The 14347-nt window shown below is 34.6% G+C and overlaps 1 pseudogene; it reads left to right on the forward strand.

Annotated features, from left to right (window-relative positions):
* The window catches only part of LOC118894048, a 190157-nt pseudogene extending 176808 nt beyond the window's left edge, over window positions 1-13349 (forward strand).
* The last annotated feature ends 998 nt before the right edge of the window (window positions 13350-14347 follow it).

Genomic DNA, 14347 nt, shown 5'->3' on the forward strand with positions numbered 1-14347 from the left:
TTTTTCAACATATGAAATAGATGTGTCCAGGCATGTTTGGGAGGTTCACTGACAGGCAGGTATACTGTGGGCACCATAAGAGAGGAATCACTCAGGCAAACTTTTCTTAGTAATAAATTCTTATTTGGAGGGAAATGTGATTTTAGTGAAAATACTTTTCACTCAGATTTTTTCCATGGATTAGCCCCATATAATGATACTCAAATTCTATAGCAGCGGTTCTTAACTAGTAGTTCTCATTTTTGACACTCAGGAAATATTTGACAATGTCTGGAGATATCTTTGTTTGCTATAAATGATGAGGATATTATCTACATCCAGAGAGTAGTAGTCAGAGATGCTGTTAAACATCTATAATGCAAAGGAAGCTCCCCCACCCCAGTAAGAGTTATGCCTAAAATATCAGTAGTACCAACTTCAGGAAATCCTATTCTAGAGAGATGGGGTTTCAAAGACAAATAAATAGAGCTTTTTATGTGAAAGAATCTATCTCATTATACTTCGCTAACTCTCTAAGAGCCTTAAATGCAAATAGAGATGGAGACATTTCCTTCCTTATCACGTATTACAAATTTCAAAGGGCACACAAGGCATTTTTGGCTTCTTGAAACCTCAAGAAAGATACTTGATGGTAAAGTCTGTCATGTCAGAGGTCTTCTTGATTATAAGGCTTCCTTGGGTAGTAGATGTAACCAGTTGGGGTGGACCAACTTGGTATATGTGACAGATAAACTAAGAGGGAAAGGGAAGAATAGCAGCAGAAATGGCAGCATTGACTTTTAGAGACACAATCCTTAGCACCAATTTCAACATTCTCAAGCAGGAAGCTACTATAAAATAATAATTTTTAAAAGTTTTGAATTGAATGTATATATCAAGGAAGTAAGGGAGCCCTACTGAAACAGGAAGAAGGTGGTTAGATTCGTCAGTGAGTTAGAACAGGATATGAAGAAAGTGGTTGACAACACCAAAAATAAAGTTATCTTTTTGTTAACAGTCACAATAACATACCGGTGAACAAAAGCTTACTATTTGGAAATTGTCTTTCTATTTTAACAGAGATAAGACTGTCATTTAGAGGTAATTTTTTTTTTTTTGTAACTAGACTACACTAAAACCAGATGACCATATATTTAACATTTGAAAGTTATTTTTGTTGTTTCTTACTAAAGAGGCAGATTGCACCTTCAGAAAACTGTTCCTGATGAGATTTATGTACAGACTGTGAGAAGGTAATCATTGTCCAGAGTGTATAAAAGGCATGTCCCTAACACTTCCACCTTCTTTTCTTGTAAGGGTGGTGTTGATTCAATGCCTGTGACAAATTATCATGATGGGGAGGGAGGAGAATACACCAACTGCTTTTTTTTTTAATAAATTTATTTATTTTATTTTATTTATGGCTGTGTTGGGTCTTCGTTTCTGTGCGAGGGCTTTCTCTAGTTGCGGCAAGCGGGGGCCACTCTTCATCGTGGTGCGCGGGCCTCTCACTATCGCGGACTCTCTTGTTGCGGAGCACAGGCTCCAGACGCGCAGGCTCAGCAATTGTGGCTCATGGGCCTAGTCGCTCCGTGGCATGTGGGATCTTCCCAGACCAGGGCTCGAACCCATGTCCCCTGCATTGGCAGGCAGACTCTCAACCACTGCGCCACCAGGGAAGCCCACACCAACTGCTTTTACTCTTTGTCCTTGATCCTATGAAGACTTGAAGTTTTGTTAACCAATTGTAGAAACAGTTCTATCTGTGCTGTTATCTCTTTGGTGACAGTGACAATCTCAAGCTGGAGAAAGGTGTGGTACAAAGACAACAAGCCATTTTATCATAGAATAATACTGAATAATACAATGAGGCTAAAATCTTGCCTTGCTGAAAGCATGGGGTTTAAAATATCAAACTGTGCACCAGGTCACACAATGGTTCAGACTCTTCTTTGATGCCTGTTTTTCAAGAAGGATATTCAGTTGAAAAGAGAGCATGACTAAATCACCTGCCAGTTCTGCTTTCTCACTAAGGGGAGGTTTCAAGAAGGCATCCTCAGAGATAGTAGAAGCCACCAATGGCCTCATCTCTTCTACCTGAAAAAATTAGAAGCATGCAGCATCAAAATAATATCAATAAATGGATCATTTAAATTTTTGATAAATAATAGTTGCTTAATCTGATAAAACTACTTTCTCCCGAATAAAGTCAGAATTAGCATTCTCATGATAGATCAGGCCCCTGGATTGAGGAAAGAAAAACACATGGAAATAATTGGAAGTGTCTCTACTCACTGGCAATAGCAGCTCATGAAGAAAGGGCCATGGACTTTATAAAATGTTTGCCTCATAATCATCTGGGAACCAAAACAAAAGTTAATTTTTCATTAGGCCTGGGTGGGGTCCTAATAGAAGACAGTCACAGTTACGTCTTTTTTTCATGATGTGGAGAGATTTAGAATACGCAAACACTTTTTCCAAATTAGCCTTAGTCTATCTATGGTATTTCCAGAAGTTTTCTAGGATCACCGATAAGTACCAACCCATAAAATGTTCACCTTGAATTACACAATGGGTAGCATCTAGGTAATCTGTTATTATGTCCCTCACAATCAGTGATTTAACTTATTTATTTTTTTTAAAGATAGTGGCTTTGTAACCATCTTTTCCTAATTGATAACCCCCTCAGCTTGAAGCAGAGCATTTGATTATGTCTCTTATTTGCAGTTTTCATTGAAAAACTAAGAAATCAATGTGCAAGTCTGAAGTAGAGTTACTCTACCTAAAGCTGCTTGGCCAGTTTGTCAGATTTTGTCCACTTTACATGCTAGGAATAAAATATAATCTCTAACAAACTGTCCAAGTAGCTTTAGTGGTATAGTAATTCTCAGACAGTTTTTTCCCTGAAACACAGAGTCAATGGAGAAGTAACCAGATGTTAATAGTAAAAGTCATAATTTTATTCTTTTGCATGCTCAGGTTCTTGTTAACAATGAGACTCCAGACTGTCACTGTACATTAGATTGTTCAACTCTGACTTCAAATCTTGTCTGATATTTTTTATTTTATAATAATCAAAGAAACAAATAATAATTATATAGCCTTTTTTGAGCTAAATATCTCCTAAATATATTTTATAATCACCTAGTAGACACTAGGCTCTTTAAGGAAAGTGATTGTACGTTTGTACCTTCATTACCGAAAATGAATTCTTGTGTATAGTAGTGACATAGTAGTTACTTCTAAGACAAAATTGACTGATTTTATCACTAAACTTTTTGACATATTGCACTACACAACTTGTTCATATTTTCATACTGACTTTATCTCTCATAAAATTGCTTCAAATCTAAAAATCCCTTAGAAAATAATTTTTAAATGTTCAATGTCCATGTAATTGATTAATCTGTACTGTTATCCTACAAGTTCCACACCTTATGGTAGGCAACTATCTTATTAAAATGTATCTCCCTTTCAGTGTGAAAATCTGAAATAATTATTTCCTTTCTCTATTTTCTTCTACTGATTCTATTTTATTATTCTTCATCTTATCAATATTAATATAATACAAGGGTATCCTATAAAATGATTTGTGTTTTCAGGTCAATTGCATTGGATTAATCTGTATTATCTAGTTCAAAATATATTATGAAACATGTCCAGTTATTTCTGTCAGTTACCTTTGGCTTACAACAAAACACTGAAAAATACAGGCTCTTAAAAATCATTCATTTATCTCAAGATTCTGTGGGTTGAGTTATTGATACTTCATGTTTGAACTGGCTCAGCCGAACTTGCTTGAACTTGCTGATGTGACTGAAACAATCTATTATGTCAGCAGATAGCTAGATAATATAGGATGGATTTACTCACTTATCTGGAAGTTGGCAGGCTGTTGTTGGATGACATAACAGATGAAATTGAGTTACATATTGAGTTACAATTACAGATGAAATTGAGTCTCTTATCATACAGCAGACTAGTTGAAAATTCTTCATAAGGCAGTCATATGATACCAAAAACAGCAAAAGGGGGCAAGCTCATATGTATAAATATTTTAAAAAATTCACTGGCTTGACTTTTCTTGTATTCCATTGGCCAAAGAAGTCTGAAGACATATTGTATAAGTGTCACCGTGGCAGGAAACTATCAAGGTATATACACATAAAAAGGAGTATTATTACTTATACTCTAATAAAAAGGAGAACATATTAATGTGAGCAATCTACAGTAATTTTCTTCCAGTTGATTTATATCCTCTCCAACATAAAAAATACATATATTAACTCCCAACACTCCCAAATGTCTCATTCAATCATGACATCAGATAATGAGTTCAGAATCTCATGCTTTAAAATTGTATGCAGAGATGGTTTCTCAGATGAGTCTGTCATTGATTTATAATGCAACCAACATACAATGATTATGTAAGGACAGAGTAACAGTCATATAAATACTCACATTTGAAAATGGCAAAAATGGTAGGTACATGGAAATCACTGTTCCATAGCAATGTGGCAGCCAAAAACTTCTCCCAAATCTGAAGTTATCAAATATTTCTTGATTTGGCCTGTATTCTGCCCTAAAGTAGTGTCTGGTCCATTGTTATCTGTGGATATCTGCCCTATGATCTAACTTTTTTTTCTATAAAAAATGTCATGTGTGTAGCTTAGTGTCTTTCTTAACCTCCTTCTTGTTCATAGCATGGTAGGGGCTGAAAGACGCTTTTTAAAAAAGTTTTGCATTTGAACCTTTTTCGTCCAAGTTAGCGTCACTTTCACCTATACAACTTTCTTAAAGGTCCTCTGGATTTCCCCTAAACATGACTGGTTCCTTTGCTTTCCTCAATCATCACACTCATAATTGGGGCAGGTATCTATAAACTTTGGAAATTTCAGGCTGCTGTGAGACAATGTTCTTAAGATTCTTAGAAGCCTTTTTGTATAGTTGAGGGAGTGTACTTGGCATCAATTTAAGTTACTCAGTAGTCTTAATCATTGGTTGTTGCCTACATCTTAAATTTTCTTTGACCTTGAGGCTATCTCTTGGTCTAAAAATCTTTTGAAACTTGAGAGCCTGGAATTGATAACAAGTGTTATTTTCTAAATCAGAAAGTTTTGGATCATTTATATTCTCTCTAAATTATTTCTGCAAACTCTAATATTTGAGTTTAGTTAATATCTTTCTTGTATATTGCCATTGATAGTTTAAAAAAGCCAATGATACTTCTAAATTTTTACCTGGTAATAATCTTCTACTGTTCACAAGAATATTATATGTATTTTTTTATGTTCCAAGTCATCACAGACAACATTTTTCAATTATTTCACTATTACAAATGTAAGTTGTCATTTTCCAAGCTTTTCTAACAGTTTCTGCATTGCATTACCAGACTGAGCTTGTTGCCTTATATCAAATTCAACCCACATAGTTTAAATTTTGGTTATGGCAGCAGCCCATTTCTGCATTAGTTCATCTGTTTATGCAGCAGTTATCTATTATCACATAACAAGCCATCCCAAAACTTAGTGTCTTAACACAAAAATATATATACTTTTCTCACAGTTCTGTGGGTTGGCTACCATATTATTTATTTTAATTAATTGGGGGTACATAAGCAGTTAAAAACTTAAGAGAAGGTTCAAATAGAAAAAATGTTATACAATGAATTTGAAAAGCCATCAAGTTATGGTTTAATCATTTCAATATTTTTAAAGTTCATCAGATTACTTGTGAATGAGTTTAATGGATATTTGGGAATAATCCATAGAAATATAGGCAGGCAAAAAGTTGGCACCAGACAAGTCTTTCAGCTAACATAAAGACCCCAAGCCCAGGTTTTGAGATTAAATAGAAGACTATTTTCTAGAAGATAATTATAAGAGAAATAGTAGAAAAATAGGCTGGTCCTACTTTAGGCTATGAATTTATCAATAACTCAAGCATATGATTAAAAGAGATATGTTTAAAGCTGAGAACCAAGGGTAATTTATAATTAGCTCTAGTATTTTTAGTTTAAAAGAACATCAGGCTTAGAGACCAGGTCCAGGATTTGACAGATCTGGGGACTGGAGTCAGATAGCATCAACTTTAGGAAGAGGTTTAGATTCCATAAACCAAAAACAACATGGCAGTTCATGTTAGATGAAGGTAAGTCAGAGAGTTGGTTGTCATCTATATATTCAGGCTATAATTGTCATGTTGTAATTTTTGACTAGGTGCATCAAGAATGGTCACCCATTCGTTGCTTTATTTTATTTAAATTTTTTTAAAAAAAATTGAAGTATAGTTGATTTATAATGTTTCAGGTGTACAGAAAAGTGAATCAATTTATATATTTTTATTGTTTTTCACATTCTTTTCCATTATAGGTTATTACAAAATATTGAATGTAGTTCCCTGTGCTATACAGTAGGTCCTTGTTGTTTATTTTATATATAGTAGTGTATATCTGTTAATCCCCAATTCCTAATTTATCCCGACACCCTTTTCCCTTTAGTAATCATAAGTTTGTTTTCTATGTCTGTGAGTCTATTTCTGTTTTTTAAGTAAATTCATTTGTATCATTTTTAAAGATTCCACATAAAAGTGATATCATATGATATTTGTCTTTCTCAGTCTGACTTAATCTATGACAAAGGAGGCAAAAATATGCAAGGGAGAAAATACAGTCGCTTCAATAAGTGGTACTGGGTACTGGACAGCTACATGTAAAAGAATGAAGTTAGAACATTCTGTAACACCATATACAAAAATAAACTCAAAATGGATTAAAGACCTAAATATAAGACCAGATAATATAAAATTCCTAGAGGAAAATATAGGCAGAACACTCTTTGACATATATCACAGCAATATTTTTTTGGGGATCTGTCCCCTAGACTAATGAAAACACAAGCAAAAATAAACAAGTGGAACCTAATTAAACTTAAAAGCTTTTGCACATCGAAGGAAAACATAAACAAAACAAAAAGACAAACTATGGAATGGGAGAAAATATTTGCAAATGATGTGACCTATGACCCACAAGGAATTAATTTCCAAAATATACAAACAGCTTATACAGCTCAATAACAAAAACCCAAAAAACACAAGTAAAAAAACAGGCAGAAGACCTAAGTAAACATTTCTTCAAAGAAGACATACAGATGGCCAACAGGCACATGAAAAGATGCTCAACATCGTTAATTATTAGAGAAATGCAAATAAAAACTACAGTGAGGTACTACCTCACACAGGTTAGAATGGCCATCATCAAAAAGTCTACAAATAATAAGTGCTGGAGAGGGTGTGGAGAAAAGGGAACCCTCCTACACTGTTGGTGGGAATGTCACTGTTGGTGCAGTGACTATGGAAAACAGTATGGAGGTTCCCTAAAAAAACTGAAAATAAACATATGATCCAGCAATCCCACTCCTGGGCATATATATGGAAAATATGAAAACTCTAATTCAAAAAGATACATGCACTCCAGTGTTCATAGCAGCACTGGAAGCAAGATATGGAAGCAACCTGTATGTCCATCAACAGATGAATGGATGAAGATGTGGTACATATATACAATGGAGTATCACTCCAACATAAAAAGCAATGAAATAATGCCATTTGCAGCAACATGGATGCAACTAGAGATTATCATACTAAGTGAAGTAAGTCAGACAGTAATCTTTATTTCTGATGAAAGGTTTTTTCTGCTTACTCTCTACTTGAAAATATTAAGGCCATAAGTCTAAATATGTCCTTTTCTTTTACTCCTGCATCTCTTCATAATATTTGCTTAGTCAAGTCTTTTTCCAATTCTCCCTGACTTCTTGAATTCTTTCAGCTATGCACTCTGTTTTGTTTCTCTTCTGAGCTAGGGGTTTTTGTTGTCGAAGTCTGGAGATATTTTTTATAAATTAAAAAAAATCTCACTCATAAATGCCCATGGATTCTTCTAATTACTCAGTAATCCATAACTTCAAGACAAAGGCTACCTACATTTACGGAATGAAAAGTTTCTTTACTTGACTAAATTAATCATTTTACATTTCCTAAACAAATGAGTAAAATTATTCACATTTATGTACCTCTCCTTACCACCCATAACGTCATGAAAACTGCAGAAGCATGCCTGTAAAGGTTCCAGAACATCTTATGGTTATTTTCAGCCATTTAGCACTTTTATCACATACTGCTAAGTTCTATTTCCTCCTTTAAGACTCAGCAAATCTGATCAAATCTCATCCTCACCCCGTTTGTTTTTATCAACATGAAATATTGATAAATCCAGTGGGGGTACACGTTGAACTTGAAAAGGATGGGACACATCTGTGATATTTTCTTCTGAGATATATTGACAAACCGTGTCTATGTTATTTCTTCCTAGACTCAGACAACATGAGTTACTTAAGAAAGAAAGAGTAATATTTACCACTGCAGTCTGAGAAGAGTATTCTTTTGAATACAAACAACTGACACTTTTTACACCCCTAGGGATTCATTCTTACCACAAAACTGTTGTTTAAAGGAAAAAAATGAGTGGCAAACTTCCTGAGATATTGGTGCTAGCCATATAATGACCAGAGAAATTTTTAAAGTCCCTGTGGATCCACGTTAAAGAGATGTCCATTAATCTATGTCCAAATGACTCTCCAGTCTTCTCTTAGTTTCTCAGCAATTCTAAAGAAGAAAAACTCCAGGCATTGAGAAATCAATATTCACAGCTCCAGTTTTTCTACTTCTCATGGGAGGACATCAACAGAGAGAATTATTAAAACCAACATTAAGTTAGCCACACTAATATCCTATACTTATTCCTTTCATGTATCTGATACATGGCATGATAAATATCTTTTTTTTCCTTCGAAGATTACCAGAAGCTTGAAAGCAGACCCTGTGCCTTATGTATACTTTTATCCTCAGAGCTGGTATTCAGTAGATTCTTGTTAATTCTTTCATAGAATAAATAGCTGGATAAATGAATCAATGTTTGAAAGAACAATTGAATAGATATATTACTCCAGCATCATAAAAACACTGATTTTACAAAAATCTGTAATATTATTAGAACAAAAGGATTACAATGGCCTTAACTTTACTGTTTTGATTGTTTTTTTTTAAACAAAATCATGATTAAGCAGAATTAGAAAAAAAATCCTTGTTTAAAAGTGATAAAGGTCTTAAGCTATTTGATATTTTGTCTAAATAACTGAGAAACTTCTAGGACTCTCCCACAATGTGTCAGTATATCATGTAGATCGTTGATTTGTAAATGTACCTTAAAATTTTATATTTCCTTAATTAATGGAAGTGAAATATGTTCATAATTAATTGGAAAGTCATGCCAGATAATTGGTAGCATGGAAAAAATATCATTGAAAAATAATTTTATTTGAGAATGAGTTAGTGGGCCATTCTATGTAAGTAGAAAGATTTGTATAGAACATAGAAAGGCACATTGTAATCAGCCACCAGAGTTTATCTAAAACAAGCGTATTATTTGCCTGTTAGTAATAAAAAGCCTAATATAATAGTGACTTAATAAAAATAGAAACATCTTTCTTCCTCAAGCAAATTGAATATGACAGCAGTCTAAAGCTTTTATAAAGGAAGCCAGTTTACTAGTATCTACCTGGTCTGCCATACTTAGCATGTTAATTTACTCCAGAATCAATTGTGATAAAAGAAAACTGAAGAACACACCCATTCGTATTAAAGATACATCTTGGAAAAGACAGCTGATAAATATTCTTTCATTCCATTGGCTAGATCTTAGTCACATGACTACAACTATTTCCAAGTAAGTCTTGGAAATACAGTGTTTATTCCAAATGGTCATGTATCCAAATAATTCCAGGATTCTATTTCTAAGAAAGAAAGGAAGAAAATAGTCTTTACTTGGGGGGAAAACTAGTGGTTTCAGCTACAAAATTAGTTAAATGTAAAATGTCTGTTTTTGATTTAACACAGCATTTTGACAGTACTAGGTCTCAGTTTCCTTGTGTGTAGGAAGATGAAATCATATACATAGTTGTTGTGGTTAAACTTAGTTGTCAACCTGGCTCTCCACTGTACTCAGATAGTTGGTCAAATATTATTCCAGATATTTCTGTGAAGTATTGTTTAGATGAGATTAACATTTAAATCAGTAGATTTTGGGTAAAGCAAATTATACTTCATAATGTGAATGGACCTCATCAAATTAGTTGAAGTACTTAATAGAAAAAGACTGACCTCCTCTGAAGAAAAGAGAATTCTACCAGCATACTTCCTTGCAACTCAGACTGTCGCATCAACTCTTCCCTAGGTCCCCAGCCTACTAGCCTACACTGAAGATTCTGGACTTGCCGAACTTCACAACAGCATAAACCAGTTTCTTAAACTCCCTCCCTCCCTCTCTGTCTCTGTCTCTGTCTCTGTCTCTGTCTCTGTTTGTCTGTCTATCTCTCTCTCCCTGCTCCCCACCCTGCCGGCAAAGGCTAATAGAGTAAAGTTCAATTGGTGCTTTAGGACAAGAATGCAAACCAGCAACAATGGGTGTTAGCTACCAAGTGGTTGCTCTATTTGCAAAGTAGAGAAATTAAAATTTAGTAAAGTTGCTAAATTGTTTCACCACCATCAGACTTTCACAGGTATATGTAGGGTGCTTTTATTCATTGGTAAGGCAAATGCAAATTGTACCACAATATCAAAATTTAGAGATGTATTTGCTCTTTTATTCGTCAAGCCTGCTCCTGTGATTTAAAAAAAATGAAATAGAAGCATTAATGGATATACATGTGTGCTGGAACACTGTAATGGCAAAAGAAGGCAACAATGTGAATTGAGACAAATTTTGGCATAATTGATTTTGCATACTTTATAAAAGCATTCAGAAGAAGCAATTAAAATTATGTCAAATGACTTTAAAGTATTTACATAATGATTGAGTGCCAAAAAGTTTAATTTCTACAATAACACATTTCTGAAAGCATGTGGTTACAAATTGTATATTTTATAATTTTCTATATGTTTATGATGATATATAAATACGAAACATAGCCTTATGTCTACTATTGAGTGTATGTGTGGTTTAGGACAATATTTTTGGAGAATAAGAAAAGGAAAGGAAAAAAAATAAAAAGAAAAGAAACTTCTCAGAAACCTCCTACATATATCTATGATGTCATATATGTGAAATTTGTATGTGTGTGTGTGTGCTTAGGTGATAAGTAAATTAAGAAAATCGTTAATATTGTTAAACTGTGTATACTACCCAAAGCAATCTACAGATTTAACACAATCCCCATCAAAATATCCATGACATTTTTCACAGAACTAGAACAAATAATCTTAAAATTGATATGGAACCACAAAAGACCCAGAATTGCCAAAGCAATCTTGAAAAAAAAAGAACAAAGCTGGAGGTATCAAGTTCCCTGACTTAAGACTATACTACAAAGCTACAGTAATCAAAACAATGTAGTACTGGCACAAAAACAGACTCATAGATCGAGGGAACTGAATAGAGAGTCCAGAAAAAAACTCATGCACCTATGGTCAGTTAATTTACTACAAAGGAGGCAAGAATATACAATGGAGAGGGACTTCCCTGGCGCAGTGGTTAAGAATCCACCTGCCAATGCAGGGGACACGGGTTCAAGCCCTGGTCTGGAAAGATCCCACATGCCACAGAGCAACTAAGCCCATGCGCCAAAACTACTGAGCCCATGTGCTACAACTACTGAAGCCCACGTGCCTAGAGCCCATGCTCTGCAGCAAGAGAAGCCACCATAATGAGAAGCCCGTGCACTGCAACAAAAAGTAGCTCCCACTCTCCACGACTAGAGAAAACCTGCACACAACAATGAAAACCCAATGCAGACAAAAATAAATAAATAAAAGAAAATAATATATAATGGAGAAAAGACAGTCTCTTCAATAAATGGTACTGGAAAAACTGAACAGATACATGTAAACGAATTAGGCCATTTCCTCACACCATATACAAAAATAAGCTCAGAATGGATTAAAGACTTAACTGTAAGACCTGAAACCATAAAACTCCTAGAAGAGAACATAGGCAGAACACTCATTAATATAAATCATAACAATGTTTTTTTTTAATCAAAAGAAATAACAGCAAAAATAAATAAATGGGGCCTAATTAAACTTAAAAGCTTTTACACAGCAGAAGAAACCATTGACAAAATGAAAAGACAGCCTTCTGAATGGGAGAAAATATTTGCAAATGATATTACTGATAAGGGGTTCACATCCAAAATATACAAACAGCTCATAGAACTGTATGTATATATATAAAAAAAAATTAAAAATGGGCAGAGGACCTGAATAGACATTTTTCCAAAGAAGACATACAGATGACCAACAGGCACATGAAAAGATGCTTAACATCATTAATCATCAGAGAAACGCAAATCAAAACTGCAGTGAGATATCACCTCACACCTATCAGAATGGCTATCATCAAAAATCTACAAATAAATGTTGGTTAGGATGTAGAGAAAAGGGAACGCTTGTACACTGTTGGTGGGAATGTAAATTGGTGCAGCCGCTATGGAAAAGAGTATGGAGATTCCTCAAACTAAAAATAGTACTACCACTCTTCTTCGCAGTGACTTGGAGGCCATCAGCTGCTTCAGGACGAAGGTGAATATCTCTTTCCCAGCCCCTGGCTGTCAGAAACTCATTGAAGTGGACGATGAATGAAAACTTTGTACCTTTTATGAGAAAGGTATGGCCACAGAAGTTGCTACTGATGTTCTGGGTGAAGAATGGAAGGGTTATGTGGTTTGAATCAGTGGTGGGAATGACAAACAAGGTTTCACCAGGAGGCAGGTGTCTTGATCCATGGCCAAGTCCGCCTGCTACTGAGTAATGGGCATTCCTGTTATAGACCAAGGAGGACTGAAGAAAGAAAGTGCAAATCTGTACGGGGTTGCATTGTGGATGCCAATCTGAGTGTTCAATTGGGTCACCATAAAAAAAGGGGAGAAGGATATTCCTGGACTCACTGATACTACTGTGCCTCGTCATCTGGGGCCCAAAAGAGCTAGCAGAATCTGCAAACTTTTCAATCTCTCTAAAGAAGACAATGTCTGCCAGTATGTTGTGAGAAAGCCCCTAAACAAAGAAGGTAAGAAACCTAGGACCAAAGTACCCAGGATTCAGCATCTTGTTACTCCACGTGTTCTGCAACACAAACGTTGGCATATTGCTCTGAAGGAACAGCATACTAAGAAAAATAAGGAAAAGGCTGCAGAATATGCTAAACTTTTGGCCAAGGGAATGAAGGAGGCCAAAGAAAAATGCCAGGAACAGACTGCCAAGAGTTGAGGCTGTCCTCTCTGAGAGCTTCTACCTCTAAGTCTGAGTGTAGTCAAAAATGAGATGTTCTAAAGTAACAAATAATAAGATTAGACATCAAAAAAACAATAAATAAATAAATAAAATAAAAATAGGACTACCATATGATCTAGCAATTCTACTCCTGGGTATATATCTGGAAAAAAAATTGAAAACACTGTTTTGAAAATACATATGCACCCCAGTGTTCACAGCATTATTTACAATGGCCAAGATATGGAAGCATCCTAATGTCCATCAACAGATGAGTGGATAAAGAAGATGTGGTGTGTGTGTGTGTGTGTGTTTATGTGTGTGTCTATATCTATATCTATATCTATATATAATGGGATATTTACTCAGCCATAAAAAAGAATGAGATTCTCTCATTTGCAAAAACTTGGATGGACCTAGGGAGTATTATGCTTAGTGAAATATCAGATAAAGACCAGTTCTCTATGTTATCACTTATATATGAAATCTAAAAACTGAAACAAATGAATGTATGTAACAAAACAGAAACAGACTCACAGACACAGAGAATAAACTAGTGGTTATCACTGGGGAGGGAGAAAGGGGGAGGGACAAGATAAGGGTATGGGATTAAGAGGTACAAACTACTATGTACAAAATAGATAAGCAAGTAGGATATATTGTACAGCATAGGTAAATATAGCCAGTTTTGTAATAACTCTAAATGAAGTATAATCTATAAAAAATATCACATCAGTCTATTGTACACCAGAAACTAATATAATATTGTAAATCAGCTATTCTTTAATAAAAAATAAATAAACATTTCTTTTTAAAAAAGGGAAAAAGAAGATAGTGTTGGATCACTGATCACTCTAGCTACAGATTTGTAGGTATATCCATGATTTAACAAAAGAAAAGAAAAACAAGTTGAAGGTTATATTTAGAGTATTTTTCTTTAGAAAATAAAGCTATAAAAGAGAGCTTTATTAGGATATAATCATGCATGTAAGTACCTAAACAAGGGAAATTGAAACCACAGTTTTGCTTATTCTAGTTAGTCTAAGGA

Source organism: Balaenoptera musculus, chromosome 4 (genome assembly GCF_009873245.2).
Source record: "Balaenoptera musculus isolate JJ_BM4_2016_0621 chromosome 4, mBalMus1.pri.v3, whole genome shotgun sequence".
NCBI classification, from domain to species: Eukaryota; Metazoa; Chordata; class Mammalia; order Artiodactyla; family Balaenopteridae; genus Balaenoptera; species Balaenoptera musculus.